Below are 18,356 nucleotides of genomic sequence, written 5' to 3'. Positions count from 1 at the left end.
TTATTCAGCAATAACAAGGAATGAACTTCTGATCCATGTAACATGGACGAATCTCAAATAACTATGCTAAGTAAAAGATGCCAGATGTAAAAGGCCATAGAGGCTATGATTTCATTTATGTATGATATATATGATATTCTGGAAAAAGCAAATCTAAAAGGAGAGAAAGTGAATTAATGATACTATGTGTTGCCCCCAGATTCACATGTTGAAGTCCTAGCTCTGGGATCTCAGAATGTGACCTTATTGGAATAGCGTCTGTACCGGGGAAATCAAGTTAAAAAGAAGCCTTTAGGTAGACCCTGGAGAAGGCAATGGCACCCCACTTCAGTACTCTTGCCTGGAAAATCTCATGAACGGAGGAGCCTGGTAGGCTGCAGTCCATGGGGTCGCTGAGTTGGACACAGCTGAGCGACTTCACTGTCACTTTTCACTTTCATGCATTGGAGAAGGAAATGGCAACCTGCTCCAGTGTTCTTGCCTGGAGAATCCCAGGGACGGGGGAGCCTGGTGGGCTGCCGTCTATGGGGTCGCACAGAATCGGACACGACTGAAGCGACTTAGCAGCAGCAGGTAGACCCGCATTCAGTATCACCGCTGTTCTTGTAAAAAAGGAAAGTGTGGACACAGAGACACATAGAGGGAAGATGATGTAAAGAGACATAGGAAGAAATCAGTCATTTATAAACAAAGGAGAGAAGGCTGCAACTCAGCCCTTGGAAAAAACCAAACTGGCTGACTACTTGATTTTGGACTTTGAGATGTAGATTTTCTATTCTTTAAGTAATTCAGTTTGTGGTACTTTCTTACAGGAGTTCTTGCAAACTAATACAAATGGTTTTTAGGGTGGGAGTGAGACAAGTGTTGACTAAAGGGTCACAAAGGGACTTTCTGAGGTGATGAGAACACTCTATTTCTTGAATGTGGTGGCTACATGATTGCATATGTTTCATGCATATGTTAGAAATCACAGAACTCTACACTAAAAAGGGAAAATTAAACTGTTTTTAGAATTATACTTCTATAAGTACAACTTGAAAAAATTAATAAAAATGACATTAAAAAAGATTACTTTTAAAAATGAACTATTGGAGAAGTGACCCTGAATGTATGTCTATATAAAGATTTTATATTAATGTTGGTCATAATAATAAAGCAGCAGAATGAAACACAATGTCCAAAATAGGAGATTATTTGAACAAATGGTTAAAATCACAGATGAAAGATAAAAGTCTTTCCCTGACAGACCTTACAGTCTAGAAAATAAGATGGCCAATACATGAATAGAGAAATAAATATATAAACATAACGTCAGGTAGTGATAAGTTCTGTGAAGAAGATAAAGCAGAGTAAGGAAGGAGAGTTAAATGGAGCTGTGTTTTAGAAACAGTAGTATGGTATTGTGGAGAAGGCAATGGCACCTCACTCCAGTACTCTTGCCTGGAGAATCCCAGGGATGGGGGAGCCTGGTGGGCTGCCGTCTATGGGGTCGCACAGAGTCGGACACGACTGACGCGACTTAGCAGCAGCAGCAATAGCAGTACTGTGTTGACTGAGCGAGGTTATAATCCCCAGTTATTCCATCAAATGCTAAGCTAGATATTGCTATGAAGGTGTTTTGTAGATGTGGTTCAAGTTCATAATCAGTTGACTTTCAGTGAGAGAGATTATCCTAGATATCTGGGTGAGCATGATGCAATGATGAGCATGTGAAAAGACCTTAATAGCAGAGACTTCCTTGAAGAAGGAGATATTCCAGCTGTGGTGAGAGAGAAACTTGAGAGAAATTTATTATCTCTAAGACCGTGTTATCCTAGAGTTTTATTAATCAAGGAAGGGACTACAATTTTTTCTTTGTCATGGTAAGTGCTTTTAATTGGAGAAAAATTTAATTGGAAGATTTATGTGTATATGTGACTGTCCTTCCCAATCTCTAAACGTTAGTGAACTCCAAAGCTCATTTTGTCAATTCAGTTCAGTTCAGTTCAGTCGCTCAGTTGTGTCCGACTCTTTGCGACCCCATGAATCGCAGCACGCCAGGCCTCCCTGTCCATCACCAACTCCCGGAGTTCACTCAGACTCACGTCCATCGAGTCCGTGATGCCATCCAGCCATCTCATCCTCGGTCGTCCCCTTCTCCTGCCCCCAATCCCTCCCAGCATCAGAGTCTTTTCCAATGAGTTAACTCTTCACATGAGGTGGCCAAAGTACTGGAGTTTCACCTTCAGCATCATTCCTTCCAAAGAAATCCCAGGGTTGATCTCCTTCAGAATGGACAGGTTGGATCTCCTTGCAGTCCAAGGGACTCTCAAGAGTCTTCTCCAACACCACAGTTCAAAAGCATCAATTCTTCGACGTTCAGCCTTCTTCACAGTCCAACTCTCACATCCATACAGGACCACAGGAAAAACCATAGCCTTGACTAGATGGACCTTAGTTGGCCAAGCAATGTCTCTGCTTTTGAATATACTATCTAGGTTGGTCATAACTTTTCTTCCAAGGAGTAAGTGTCTTTTAATTTCATGGCTGCAGTCACCATCTGCAGTGATTTTGGAGCCCCCAAAAATAAAGTCTGACACTGTTTCTACTGTTTCCCCATCTATTTCCCATGAAGTGATGGGACCAGATGCCATGATCTTCGTTTTCTGAATGTTGAGCTTTAAGCCAACTTTTTCACTCTCCTCTTTCACTTTCATCCAGAGGCTTTTTAGCTCCTCTTCACTTTCTGCCATAAGGGTGGTGTCATCTGCATATCTGAGGTGACTGATATTTCTCCCTGCAATCTTGATTCCAGCTTGTGTTTCTTCCAGTCCAGTGTTTCTCATGATGTACTCTGCATATAAGTTAAATAAGCAGGGTGACAATATACAGCCTTGACGTATCCTTTTCCTATTTGGAGCCAGTCTGTCTCTTCTTTTTTCCATCCATGCTCACTTTGTAGTACCAATGACTCAAATATTTATTTTCATACATGTCTATCAACGATAGCTTCACTTGGCTATTTTAATGGCATCTAAAACTTAAAATATCCATCACTCAGCTCTTGCTTTCCACCCTTCAAATCTGCTCTTTCCTTTTCCTACTAATCTTCCCATCCTAATAGATGTTACCACTTCAATTCTTCTGCTTCCCCTCAAATTTCCTGTCTTGGGTTCATCAGTTTTTCTCTGTTGATCAGAATTGACTCAAGAGATATAGTTCTGGTTGTTGCTTCCTTTGCTCTCAGAGAAGTAAAGTTATTAGTGATTCAAGTTAGGAATTTATTCAGTGTTCTGAATTTAGAGTCTTATTGTCAACATCGTAAAAGAAAATATCTCATTTTTAGGCTACAGAAGAACAAACTTGGCCTACTGGGGGCAGCAGAGAACAGTGTGTTAAATATTTAGACCCAGAGAAGCCACTGGAAGCATTTAGTTACAAGCAACTCTCCCAAGCACTCAGATCACAGTGGTCAGTAGTCAGCTCTTTTGTTGGATGATGGGAGTAAGAGACTGGAGGGGAGTATCGGTGCACATGTGCCTATCGGAGCTGGAAACCAATGGACGGACATGGCAGCAGTTTGCTCCATAGGGATTATCAAATTTCCTGGAGAATCCATAACCTACTGAGATTATTATCTTTGTTGACTCCCTCCAGTTGTTCAATGGTGCACTGTCCAGCCTAGCACACTGATGGTTAGCTATCAGTGAATTAGCTTATGCAACAAATGGACAAACAGATTCACTAGTTTTAGACTGCTTGGTGTTTTTTTTTTTTCTTATTATTATATTCACTTTCTTTTACACGTTCTGTTTTTGCGTTTGGCCCTCGATAGTCTAAAGTCTGTGGAAAGAAGGCCTACATATAAGTATTATAGGGGTGCAAAATTTGCCACCCCCAAATCCTCTTTGGCATGAGGATTAATTTAGGCTGATCATTTTTAAGTAAGAGAAGACTCAGGAACTCTCTCTTCTACAACCTGTTGGCTGCCTAAATAATTTAAATGGCCTGTTCCCAGAATAGAGCTATCGCCAGAGATATGGGTGGTGTTGAGGGGGAACTCAGCTGGGCCCAGGGGTCAAAGTCCACTCTGTGTCCCATAGCTTCTACATGGCCTATTTACCAAAAGTTTACTTTTCTATCTCTATGTCAGTTACCTTCCTCCTCTTTAAAGTCTCCAACCTACTACTCCCAACATCCTCCCTTTGTCTTTAGCAGAAGACGGAATTAAAGGTGAGGATTTAGGTCACTTTGGCAAGTAACTCAGTTTTCCTGCATCTCTCCCAGGGGCACACGTTATTAAACTTTTCTTGTTTTTCTGTCTCATGTCAGTTTAATTCTTAGACCATTGTGAAGAATTTAGAAGGACAGAAGAAAGTTTTTTCATCCCCAAAAATATTGAGAAAGAAGGAACTGATAATTGACTTGGGGAGATGAAAAGCAGTTGGTTTCAACATTTGGGGCTGTTACCCACAGTGAGAAATACATCTTATCTCACAAATTGAGACATATCTACTCATAATCAGAAAAGCTCATGAAACAGCGATTACTTACCCTTTTCATATAAAGGTATTTTCTCTGATATTTTCTATTTTATTTCTCTAACATTTTTTTCTGATTGTGACCACTAAGATTATATAATCCACTAACAATTTGGTTGTGGCTCTGAGATGAAAAATTCTGAGCTATAAAATATGAAAAAGACAAAAAGTTGAAAGTCATCTCCAGGTTTAGCTTGTGTGGTGAGGACAATAGGTACCACTAACTGAAAAAACAAAGAAGAAATTGGAAAGAGAAATTGATCAAGTTTCCTGTGGCTACTGCAACAGATGTGAGAGGAAAATTAAAGAATGGAGTTGGTTTTGCTAAGAAAACTCTCTATCATGGACCAGGAGGCCACTGTGGAGGTATGAATTGTGTGCGTCTTGGCCTGGATGAAATCTGGCCTTTTGATTCTTGTCCTACTCAGCATCCTTGTTGGACTGTTGCTCTAGAGGACTCTTGGCAGCCTATCTGCCTGCTGGGCCCTTGCCCTAGAACAGCTTGCGATTCTTGAGGACAGATGTTTCCTACCTTGCGTCAGGGGCAGTCATGGTTCTTTGGCAGGCCATGTGGCTTTTGTCTTTGTGGGTCCCTGACTCTTTCTCTTCTCCAGAACACTCTTTTGGTTTTCTCCCAATCCGTGTCTCCCAAATTGCAATTCATGAGACCCCCAATAAAACTCTTTGTTCTTTGCAACCTCAATATTTATTCAACACAAATTACAATAAACCTGGTAGCTAAAACAACAGAAATTTATTCTCTCATGGTTCTGGAGACCAAAAGCCCAAAATCAGTATAAGCAGGCCAAAGTCAGGAGGTTGGCGAACCACACACCCTCCACAGGCTCTAGGGGAAAATCTGTTCCTGTTTCTCCAGTTTCTGTGAGGCCGCTCTCATTCTTCAGCGTTTACTTCCAGGGTCACGCTGCCTTCTCTTCTTCTGTGTGCACTCTCTTCCCTCTCTTTCCGGGACATTTGTGATTGCAGTGAGGGCACACCTGGATAATCCAAGATAACAACTCAGTGACATCGGCAACACTCCCACCTCCTGCACTTTTTTTGGCCTTGTAACCTTCATATGTTCTGGAGATTTGCATGTAGATAACTTTTTGAAGACTATTATTCAGCTGACTAGGAGAAAAATAGAGTGAGTTCAGTTTTTGAATGGAGAAATGCTCAATTAGCTTGAAATCAAGAAAACAAGACTGGAATTGATTATTATAAAAAAGATGAGGGCTATATTATATTTTGGGTGTTTATTAACATCAAGGAAAGTTGAAAATCTAAGAGTGGAGGTGTTTATGGAAGCCTGAACCAAATTTATCTTCATAAAACATATGTTGTTCAGTTCAGTAGCTCAGTCATGTCCGACTCTTTGAGACCCATGAACTGCAGCACACCAGGCCTCCCTGTCCATCACCAACTCCCAGAGTTCACTCAAACTCATGTCCATCAAGTCGGTGATGCCATCCAACCATCTCGTCCTCTGTCGTCCCCTTCTCCTTCTGCCCCCAATCCCTCCCAGCATCAGAGTCTTTCCCAATGAGTCAATTCTTCGCGTGAGGTGGCCAAAGTACTGGAGTTTCAGCTTTAGCATCATTCCTTCCAAAGAAATCTCAGGGCTGATCTCCTTCAGAATGGATTGGTTGTATCTCCTTGCAGTCCAAGGGACTCTCAAGAGTCTTATGGGACAAAGAACATACTCAGATGTCTGGAAAACTGCAAGAATGCATGTCTACAGGCACATGAGTTTACCAGGTAATTGTGCCCTTTCCTTATTTGCTTTCTCTCCCTCTCCCTCCCTCTTTCCTTCCTTCCTTCTTTCTTTCTCACCCATCTAGGAAGACACAATATATTGCAATAGATTCAGAACCTCTTTGTACAAATATAGGTTAGTGCCTAGTACAATCTTTGTGATACAGTAGGTTACTTGACAAAATATTTGTTGGATGATTGTGATAATTTTTTTTTAACTGACCACCTAAAAATCTAATATTTTTCTGGTCCATTATATGCCTCTTCTTGGCCACCAGAAACTGCATTCAGAATCTGACACGAGACCTTAGAGAATATATGATTCTGGTTGTAACCCCTCACTTTTACTTTTGAGGTAACAAGAGCAGAGAGGATACACTTATCCTCTATTTGTCTAAAATGATCTACTGCTCTTTTCACCACACTCCTTTGCCTTTTCAGCTTCTCTAGTTTACCAGTCAGCCTGAAGAAGTAGTGCATGCATGCGTGCTAAGTCTCTTCAGTCATGTCCAGTTCTTTGTTATATTATGGACTGTAGCTCACCAGGTCCCTCTGTCCAAGGGATTCTCCAGGCAAGAATGCTGGAGTGAGTTGCCATGCCCTCCTCCAGGGGATCTTCCTGACCCAGGGTTCACACCTGCAGCTCTTATGTCTCCTGCATTGGCAGGCAGGTTCTTACCACTAGTGCCACCCGGGAAGCCCGAAGAAGCAGAACTATTATTAAAATTGGATAATACTCTGAGTCTTTCCCCTGTTGGCATTTATTTTCTTCAAACGCAAAATTCTTCATTCCACTGGGATCAGGAGTGACTCATCTAATCACAGCCTTACACAGTGGAGCCACTGTCATACCTTATATCTGCTTCCTGCTGTAACTTTGGAAATGTGCAGTGGCATTTTTTGGATTATCATTAGTAATAGGTAGAACAGCACTTCTATATTAATAGCTGGAGTAATGGAAGACTTAGACTTTCTACAAAGAGCAGGACAGTGTGGCACAACAGGGAAATATCTCACTGGAAAAGAATTATTATCAGAATGTAACATCCTATGCCACAAAGAGTTATCCTCTATGTATTTACATTGGAGTAGACTTTTTTGACTTCAATCATCTCCAAGGTTTTTTTTAATAGTGAAAAGAAATTATGGTGAAAATAAAGATTTTTTTCAAGAGATTAATTTTACCTAAATAAGTCAAGACTGGATCTCAGTAACAATGTTAGTTACCTTTTGAAGACACAGATAATTCTAGCCAGGGGTTGGGTGAGGTGGCAGATATTGTTCAGGATCATTCATCATGGAGAAGTCACATTACGTTGAGTAATTTAAGGAGTAGGCTGTGTTTAGAGGAGCATACTGTGAAGTGACCTGGAACTGGTGGGAAGAAAAGCATGAAGAAGAATATTGCTACTGCTAATCTAATACTGAGAATGGCTTTGTGTTGTCAGAGAACATGTAAAATGTGGATTTAATGAACAGAGCTTGGTCAGAAGTTTATAGGTAATTTTGAAACAATTTCTTATTGTGAGGCATGGGAAGATGGGATGTTTCATTTACAAATACTTTTATGGCAGGCACTGTGATTTACAGATATTTCATTTGACCATCAGTCTATGGAATATGGACATTCATTCATTCAGTAGTAAGCAGTAAGTGAAGGATTTTTGAGAATTACATGGTATGAGTTGTACTTTAGGAAGATTAATATGAGAGCACATGGGATGGCTTATTAAGTTAAAGAGAAACGAGAGGTGCTTAGTAGATAATGGCCATAGTCCTGCTGAGAAGTAATGAGGATGCAAGCCAGAGTGAAGGCACTGGAGATAGAGAAGAGGGGATGAGTTTGGATGAAATTTAATGAGATATAATTAAAGACTGAGTGAAAATAAGTTCATTTTAGAGAGTGGATTTGGTTTTATGGAGTTGTACAGTCCATGGAATTCTCCAGGCCAGAATACTAGAGTGGGTAGCCTTTCCCTTCTCCAGGGGATCTTCCCAACCCAGGGATCGAACCCAGGTCTCCTGCATTGCAGGCAGATTCTTTACCAACTGAGCTGTCAGGGAAACCCTTTATGGAATTGAGGCAGGGTCTAATCAATTGGAGATGTTTTAACTGAATGTGATTTTTAATGACATGGTGACTGCAATAGGAAGATTTATACGTTTGGCCCATCCACCCTCATTCATACTTGGCAGTGGGACTCAGTATATGGAGAGTCAGTAGCTCTGGTTTAGATCCCTATCAGCCACTTTTTTCTGCCTGACTTTGGGTTATTTACTTAGCCAGGCACAGCCTTAGCCTTCTCAGCTGCAGTATGTCCATGACAAATGCCTTTTACCTAAAGTCCTTGTGAGACTTAGATATAATTCATGTGCTTGTTAAATATGGAAGCCTAATAGGTGGTTATTATTGTTTATGCTACACTTTACTTGCCTTATTCATTCTCATTCTCATATGAGTATGCAGTGGATTTTTCCAGTGACTGCACGATGTGTTGTATTGGGTTGCAACTGACTGAATGGAGAAGCAGGTATGAGAATCCGGCTGTCTTTTATTAACCCAGGCACAGAAGAAATTTGTAAAAATTTAAACAATACTACTCTTCTCACTGAATTCTTATATTTGAAAAACACTTATAACAGCAAGAGGAAAAAACTATTAAGAGTAACAGAAATTGCATGTGATGAGTTCATTATTGTCATTTGTCCATAAATAAAATAAGGGAAATAGATGGGGAAACAGTGGAAACAGTGTCAGACTTTATTTTTCTTGACTCCAAAATCACTGCCGATGGTGACTGCAGCCATGAAATTAAAAGACGCTTTCTCCTTGGAAGAAAAGTTATGACCAACCTAGATAGCATATTCAAAAGTAGAGACATTACTTTGCCAACAAAGGTCCGTCTAGTCAAGGCTATGGTTTTTCCTGTGGTCATGTATGGATGTGAGAGTTGGACTGTGAAGAAGGCTGAGCGCCGAAGAATTGATGCTTTTGAAGTGTGGTGTTGGAGAAGACGCTTGAGAGTCCCTTGGACTGCAAGGAGATCCAACCTGTCCATTCTGAAGGAGATCAACCCTGGGATTTCTTTGGAAGGAATGATGCTAAAGCTGAAACTCCAGTACTTTGGCCACCTCATGCGAAGAGTTGACTCATTGGAAAAGACTTTGATACTGGGAGGGACTGAGGGCAGGAGGAGTAGGGGACGACAGAGGATGAGATGGCTGGATGGCATCACTGACTCGATGGACGTGAGTCTGAGTGAACTCCAGGAGTTGGTGATGGACAGGGAGGCCTGGCGTGCTGCGATTCATGGGGTTGCAAAGAGTCGGACACGACTGAGCGACTGAACTGAATTGAACTGAAATATGTGGAATTTGTGAATAAGTATTTAAATATATCTCATTAAAATTTTTTTAATACAATAGATATTGACAGATATCACCCCCATAACCACACATCTCTTAGGGGCTGTAATGATTTTTAGGAGTTGCAAAGGGGTCCCGAAATCCAAAAATTTGAGAACTGCTAATTTAGAGACCTGAGAGTGGGATCCAATGGGCTGGTATCTACTTCTCAGAGTCCAATGTCCATTGAAGACTTTAATAAATAGCGTTTCTTTTCTGGCAGCTGACAAGTAGCTGAAGAGGTGAGTTCTGGGAGGGAATGAAAAGGGGAATTAGGACTGGGGACTTTAAGGGAAATGATAAGCCTGGAAAGGGTGTTTTTTTTTTTTTTGCTATTGCTATTGCTAAGTCGCTTTAGTCGTGTCCAACTCTGTGCGACCCCATAGATGGTAGCCCATCAGGCTCCCCGTCCCTGGGATTCTCCAGGCAAGAACACTGGAGTGGGTTGCCATCTCCTTCTCCAATGTATGAAAGTGAAAAGTGAAAGTGAAGTCACTCAGTCGTGTCCGACTCTTTGCGACCCCATGCACTGCAGCCTACCAGCCTCCTCCGCCCATGGGATTTTCCAGGCAATAGTACTGGAGTGGGGTGCCATTGCCTTTTAGATAGTGCTAAACCTCTCCATTCAGTTTTTTTCTGCCATACCATACTGCTTTCTAAGAGTGCTTTAGGATGAAAGATTGATAGCATATTCTAAGAATTATTTGTTTTATAGACTTTTTGTCATGCTTTTGGCATGTAAAGTGTTCACTGGAGACTATTCCTGGAAAGAGTCTAATTATAACTAGAGAAAGTTATGTCACCACTTGACCCTTAATATGGAAGGACTGAAGTTCAACTGACTCAGTTTAAGTTCATTCACATTCCAAGCAGCTTTAGGATAGAAAATCAGAGTCTTCTTTATTTAAAGCTTCTCTCTAAAATCCTGTAGAGGGGGCTTTTGTTAATTTGTGGCAAGTTTGTAAAGATTAAAGTGATGGTGTTCTTCCCCTACTCTTTTCCTTTTTTGAAATAGTTTTAGAAAATTTACTAATGTGATTGCCAACTAGTGATCACAAGTCAAGGCATGTGTGACAGTCTGTTTTTCAGTCTGCACATACTAGTCATGGTCTGAGGTATTTACTACTGTCTTTTCCTAGCCCCGATATATATATATATTTTTTTTTGGACAAAAAAATCTTTGCAAAACAAAGCTTAAAGACTTTAAAAAGAAACAAAAACAAACAAAAACAAACAAAACTCCTAAATTCCAAGATGTGCATACTCAGCCTGAGTCTGTCCAATTTTTTGTGACCCCATGGACTGTAGCCCACTAGGCAACTCTGTCCATGGGATTATCCTGGCAAGAATACAGGAGTAGGTTGTCATTCCCACCTCCAGGCGATCTTCCCCCGCCACCCAGGGATCCAACCTATGACTGTTAAGTCTCATGCATTGACAGGTAGATTCTTTATCACTGAGCCTCACGGGAAGCCCCAAAGTAAAATTTGCGTCATAAACGAATTCTTTTGCATTACGTCACTTGCACCTTCAAAGGTTTTATTTTTAATGCAGTCTGATTCTATTACACCTTTTGTAGTTAATTGGAATAGTCTGCTAATTTTTGTTATTCCCTAGATAAGGTTGCCAGATAAACTAAGCTAAACTAAGCTAAGCTAAGTGAAAGTCGCTCAGTCATGTCCGACCATTTGTGACCCCATGGACTATACAGTCCATGGAATTCTCCAAGCTAGCATAGTGGCCTTCTCCAGGCGATCTTCCCAACCAGGGATGGTTGGGTGATCTTCCCAGCTCAGGGATGGAACCCAGGTCTCCTGCATTGTGCAGGCAGATTCTTCACCAGCTGAGCCACAAGGGAAGCCCAAGAATACTGGGGTGGGTAGCCTATCCCTTCACCAGCGGATCTTCCTAACCCAAGAATCAAACCGGAGTCTCCTGCATTGCAGGCGGATTCTTTACCAACTGAGCAATTAGGGAAGCCCTGTCAGATAAAATAGAAGGTAAATTTGAATTTTAGGGAAACAATGAATGATTTTTTAATATAAGTGTGTCATCAATATTGCATAGGATAATGCTTATATTAATGAATGATTGGTTGTTTATCTGAAATTTGAATTTAACATCCTAAGCTTTATTTTGCTAAAGGTGGCAACCCTTACCTAAGCACAAACAGGTTCTCTGTCTTTACTTAGCATTATACAGAGCAGGTTGTATTTCAAATGGTTTTATAGTTAAAGACAAAAATTTAATTTTCTCGGCGAAACAGTGATTAGTTGGTAATGATAAAATTGTTTCTTTGCGTAGAACAGAAGGGTTAATTCTCAGAAACAGAGTCCTGAGACTAGTGCCGGGCTTGCAAATCCTGTTTTGCTGCTTAGTTTGGGAAACTCTCTTCTTATGGGTAAGCTGGCTCCACCCAGCTGCTGAGAAAGAGATACGAGTTGTTAACAAAACCGGAAGTTGGATAGGCTGCCTTTGCTTCTCAAGGTAAGTGTCTCCTGTTTTCTTTCTGCCAGAGCTTTTTGCGAGGCGCTTAAGAATTAGTGCCAGCTCAGTGACTGTACTGAGAGAGCAGTCGCTTGTGCTGACCCGGGGTGTCGGAGACGCAGGATGGATGTCTTATTAACGAACTGTGTTCTGGAGCTTGTGAGCTTGTGTTGAGCTAATGAGTGTTCACTAGCGAGTTAGGTTAATAATATGTCCCATGACTTTGACTACAGAGCTTTAATCCCATGAGACATGTTTGGGATCATGAAAAGCACTGACTTTATTCATGCATCAGTGTTTTGCCCTTAATTTTTAGCAATGGAAACTCCCTTTTTACTTAACCTAATGGCATCCTTTATTTGATTTTTAAAGTGTCTTTTAATTTAGCAATCTTAGCTCCCCCACCCCCAGTTCTGGTGTACCTTTAGAATTTCAGAGAGGCTCTGGGGTGACTAGGTGTTACCTCTGCCTTTAATTTTTTTTTTTTTTTTTAATATCTTGTCGTTCTGTCCTAGGGGTAAAGGGGGGAGTTTTCAGTTTGTAAGTGTATTATCAGAAATAATTCTTTATAAAGCTAAATATTTAGTTCAGATATTTTCTTCTGTCTCTGAATTAGAGAAAAGGTGGAAAAAAGCTTTGAATGTTTACTTGGATAGTGCAGAGGTGGGAGGCTAAAACTTGGTCTATTGATTTACTGAAAACAATGAGCTTGACTTTTTGAAGGACTTTTTTTTTTTTTTTTTTAAATTAAGGGGAAGAGTTCTACTAAGTCTTTTAATAAGCCAATATATTGATTCTTTTTGCTGAACGTGCCTTCTGTTTCACACCTGTCCACGTAGGTAATGTCAGATTCTCTGGAAATCACATTGTTGCATTGCGTTGAGTGCTATTTTCAAGGTTGTCTGCTTAGTCATTGTGAAAGGAAATCAAGGAGTAGGATGCCTTTGCTTCCTTAAGACAAGTCAATCAGCTGTGGCAGAAAAATGCATTAACATTTTTTATTAGCAAAAAACTACAGCTTATGGAGCCTCCCAGAGGAGACAAGTTATTAAAGGGTGGAATTAGGCAATATTCCAAGGAGGAAAGGATTTTATGGAAGATCTGGTTTGTGGTAGACACTGTGCTAAATGCTTCACAGAGGTTATTTTATTTAATCTTCACCAAGGCTCATGATATTGGTATCATAGTGTAACAAAATAAGAAATTTTGCCCAGTGAGGTTAAATAATTTGCCCAAGGTCAGTCACTAAGGTGGTGCCTGCTGGATTCAAACCTGCTGCTGCTAAGTTCCTTCAGTCGTGTCTGACTCTGTGCGACCCCAGAGACAGCAGCCCACCAGGCTCCCCCATCCCTGGGATTCTCCAGGCAAGAACACTGGAGTGGGTTGCCATTTCCTTCTCCAATGCAGGAAAGTGAAAAGTGAAATCAAAGTCGTTCAGTCGTGCCTGACTTCGTGACCCCATGGACTGCAGCCTACCAGGCTCCTCCATCCATGGGATTTTCCAGGCAAGAGTACTGGAGTGGGTTACCATTGCCTTCTCCGGATTCAAACCTAGGTCTATGCAATTTCAGAGTCCTTACTACACACTGTCTCATAGGACAGAGTGATTAATAGCATTTTAAATAGACCTTGAAAGAGGCATGGAGGTTTTATGAAAACAAAACAAACAAAAAACAGTAAAAGTAATATAGAATATTTGAAAATCGAAAAAAAAATTCTAAACATCTTACAGTTTATTTAATGTTTCTTATAGTCTTCTGGGGGTAACCGCTATTGAGAATGGTTAAAGGATGATGTTTTCTCTTTTCTTTTGTACGTAACTTAAGTATCCTTTTGTAGTATGTTGTTTTCATTCATCACTATGGCGTGAGCATGTTTCCACCTAAGTGCGTGTAGATTCATGTCTTAGGATTTTGTGAAAAGAGTTTATATTTGCAAAGCATTTAAAAGAATTCCTACCTCCTAGAAAGCAGTCAGTAATTATTAGCTGTTATTCCTGTCATTATTTACTCTATTTCATTCTTTTAAATGGATACACAATATTTTATTTTATATTTTATTAAAGTACAGTTGGTTTAAAATGATGTGTTAGTTTAAGTGTACAGGAAAGTGTTTCAGGTATATTTATACACACATATATGTTTATATGTATCTATTCTTTTCCCTTATAGGTTATTACAAAATACTGAGTATAGTTCTCTATGCTATATAGATATCCTTGTTGAGTACTTAACTTATACATAATGGTGGGTACGCATTATTTTCGAATTTGGGGATAGCATAGCATAAGGGGCATCCCAGGTGACTCAGTGGTAAAGAATTCACCTGCCAGTGCAGGAGACACAGAAGACACAGTTTCAGTCCCTGGGTTGGGAAGATTCCCTGGAGAGGGAAATGGCAACCCACTCTAGTATTCTTGCCTGGGAAATCCTGTAGACAGAGGATGGGCCACAGTCCATGGGGTGGCAGATAGCTGGACGTGACTGAGAGACCGAGCGTGAGCATGCAAGGCATAGAATATTTTTGTAAACACCTAGACTGTCTTAAATTTTTGTTATTACAAATAATCCTTGCATAACTGTGTGGACTTTTCTTTTTATTTTTTAAAAATTGAAGTATAATTGGCCCACAATATTATATTAGTTTCAGGTATCAGTTCAGTCGCTCAGTCGTGTCCGACTCTTTGCGACCCCATGAATCGCAGCACGCCAGGCCTCCCTGTCCATCACCAACTCCCGGAGTTCACTCAGACTCACGTCCATCAAGTCAGTGATGCCATCCAGCCATCTCAACTTCTGTCGTCCCCTTCTCCTCCTGCCCCCATACAACAGAATAATTCGAATTTATATAAAATATACTCCATACAAAGTTTTAGAAAAAATGTCAACTATATTTTCTGTGTTGTTTGTTGTGTGGGTTTTTTTTTTTTTTGTAGGATAAATTCCCGTGAAATTCCTCAGTCAAAGGTTAAACATATTTTAGTTCAGTAGGAGATTGTTACATTTCCTCCAAAAATATTGCAGTGATTTACACTCTTCACTGTATAAGGGCACTTCTCCACATCCTTGCTTATATTGGATATTACCAGTCTTTTGCATTTTACATGAAATGATAGGCAACTTACCTCTTTTTTAAAAAACAATGTTCAGATATTTTTGTATCTATTTTTTTTCCATTGAACATATTTCTGTCTTTACATGGGTAGGAATTTGATGTGTAGCATAATGGAGGTCCCAGTTGGAAGATAGAACATGCGTAGAAAAAAAAGTGAAGTACTTGTTCTAGAAACAAGTACAAATGGTACATTGTTGCTGGAGCATGAATTGGATTGAACACACATTAAATGCATGATGCTTTTGTCCTTAATTGAATAAGTCCTGAGAAGCTGTAGAAGGTTTTTGGAAAGAGGAGTGATGTAATGAGAACTGTGCCTTAGGGAAATGATCTTGTGGTGTTTTGTAGGACAGATTAGAATGGAGATGCAAAAACGAGGAGGCAATGGAAAGGATTTCACTAATTTGGGTGACAGGTAATGAAAGCTTTATGCTTGAAGGTCTTGTTGGAATGGAAAGCAGCAGACAGATATAATCAAATGAAAGGCAGAAGAGAGAAGCTGAAGGGATAAGTAGGCGAGTGGAAGAGTAGAGGTGGAATCTGCTGAGCTTGTTTGGAAATTGGGGTCCCAAAGAGTGTTTGGAGTCAAATCTTGAGAATTTGGGGTTTCAAATCTGTTGACTAGAAATGTTGATAGGTCACCATCAAAATAGGAAAGTCAGATACAAGAGCTAGTTTGGAGGAAAAAATAATGAATTTTATTTCAGAAAAAAATGAGCTTATTGTCATCCAGACAGAAATCTATAGATACTTGGAAATCTGAGTCGAAGCATTATGGAGATGTGGGATGGGGGCAATTGAAAGATGTGGGAAATATTATTCAGGGGTGATAACTGAGGCTATGGAAGGGATAGTCTGTAGAGAAATGCAGGGGTCAAGGGAAAAAGTCTTGGGGATGGATATCTTCCCAAGTGGCTTAGGGGTAAAGGATCCGGATGTGGGTTCAACCCCTGGGTCAGGAAGATCCCCTGGAGAAGGAAATGGCAACCCACTCCAGTATTTTTCCCTGAAAAATCCTAGGGACAGAGGAGCCTGGTGGGCTACAGTCCATGGGGTTGCAAAGAGTTGGACACGACTGAGCAATCACACACTGTGCGTCCAGTGACAATGACATCTTCATGTAAGAGAAAAGCTTTTTGATGATGCTGTGATTAGGGGAATCAGAATTAGATTGGAGAGCTTCAGGTTCTTTTTCTTCAATGGTTTCCCTTTACCTTTCTTTTACTTAAACTCTAAATTCTTTTCAACCATTTTAGGTTATCACACCTGACAGATCTCAAATTGACTGTCAATGTGCCATTTTTAAAAATGCTCTTTGTTTTTTAGAACCTTTACCAAAAATGTCATGACTCCAATTGTTAATTTTAAAAAATCATTTTTCTCTGTACTTCCTGCTGTGAAAATGGAGTCTGAAACATTTTTATCTGGGGAAGTGGAAATACTTGACCTGGTTTTCAGTTTCTCTAAAATTTGAGATTCAGCTATCAAAGTCAGTTTAACTCTTGATATGGAAGCTTTCTATGAAGGTGAAGTTAAATTACTGGCAAGAAGGGGAACACATTTTCTGAAATATTTCAAAAGGATTGAACAAATTAAATACAGATGAAAGAAACACATGGAAATCTCAATTGTTTAACCACAATGGTGTTCATCAGAAGAACTTAGCACATAATGGTGATATGGAAAGTGGCTAGTGATAATAAATGATGGCAATTACCATTTATTGATGGTGTTTTTAAGCATTAAACTAGTTGTTTTTATATCCATTGTTTCAGGGCTTCCGTTTTATGAAAGAAATCTCTACATTGCTTCTCAGACTCATATAGTAGACCCAACATTCTGAATAAAGTAGGCTAATTTCGATTTCTCATTTGTCATAATATGCCCCCACTCACATTGTTTGTTGTGAAATTTGGATTCTCACTGCACCTTCCATATCCTCTCTCTCCAAGGAGGGAGCAAAGTTTTGAAGTGAAGAGAATGCAAATATTGGAGTTAGATTTGAGTTCTAATCCTAAAAGTGTACAGGATTTTGTGTACATTTCCTGGTCTCAGTTTCTGCATCTCTAAAATGATGCTTGTTGTAAGGATTATGTTAGATGTAGTCTCTACTGGTTTATCACCAAATGTATGCTTCTTTTTCTTCTTTTTCATACTATGTCCCCTTTCTTCCCCCCTCTATAGTAAAACTAATCCTTTCCTTTCTTATTGCTATCAAAATTTCATTGCTTTCTGTGTATCTCTTGTGCTTAGTCTTATCTGATTTTGTCAGTCTCCTTATCCTTCTCTGGTTCTACCTACCTTTCTTAAACTCTTCATGCCTAGCTCTGCCACTGTAAGGTGAACACCTATGGGTTCTTTAACCCCAGTCCCTCTAGCTTTTGGTCATAGACTTAACAGTTTTGCCCTAGCTCCTAGATGAAATCCTGAAATTACAGGTAAAGGTAAGGTAAAGTCGCTCAGTCGTGTCTGACTCTTTGCGACCCCATGGGCTGTAGCCTACCAGGCTCCTCTGTCCATGGGATTTTCCAGGCAATAGTACTGGAGTGGATTGCCATTTCCTTCTCCAGGGGATCTTCCTGACCCAGGGATCGAACCTGGGTCTCCCACATTGTAGACAGATGCTTAACCATCTGAGCCACCAGGGTATTGTGCCCCCAAATTAATTTATCATTCACTTTGGAATTTCAATTTCATTTTTTAATGGAAGCATTATTAAAAAACGGTGGTTCTGTTTCTAGGCCAAAACATAAACAAAAGCATGTTTAACTTATAAGCAAAATGAAAAATTTTATACTTATGACAAAGTAAAAGAAAATGATGCCATTGTAATTTTAATTAGTACAATAAAAGCAATTTTGAATAAAAAGTAGTTATTAATTTTAAACAGTATGGAATGTGCTTGATGGAAATTCTGAAAGAAGCATTCAAGTGCTTTAGGGATTGCAATGTTTTTATATTATGGTTATGATGAAATAAATATTCATATTTTATGCCAGACAATTGAAAGTGAAAATGTTAGTCACTCAGTCATGTCTAACTCTTTGTGACCCTATGGACAGTAGCCTGCCAGGC

At 39.9% G+C, this 18,356-nt stretch overlaps 1 protein-coding gene across 5 annotated transcripts in view; it reads left to right on the top strand.

The window, feature by feature from the left end:
• The first annotated feature begins 12,135 nt into the window (after nt 1-12,135).
• The window catches only part of FRRS1 (ferric chelate reductase 1), a 53,295-nt gene continuing 47,074 nt past the window's right edge, over nt 12,136-18,356 (top strand). For 2 of the 5 annotated variants that reach the window (XM_004002224.4, XM_060412063.1), the window contains exon 1: nt 12,136-12,167. The gene's annotated coding sequence lies outside the window, so the exon portion shown is untranslated. Of the gene's footprint in view, nt 13,007-15,632; nt 15,697-18,356 lie in introns of those variants that run through there. The other 3 variants (XM_060412079.1, XM_060412081.1, XM_060412077.1) reach the window with 3 other exon arrangements.

Source organism: Ovis aries, chromosome 1 (genome assembly GCF_016772045.2).
Source record: "Ovis aries strain OAR_USU_Benz2616 breed Rambouillet chromosome 1, ARS-UI_Ramb_v3.0, whole genome shotgun sequence".
Lineage (NCBI taxonomy): Eukaryota > Metazoa > Chordata > Mammalia > Artiodactyla > Bovidae > Ovis > Ovis aries.
This window is presented reverse-complemented; position numbering and strand designations above follow the sequence as displayed.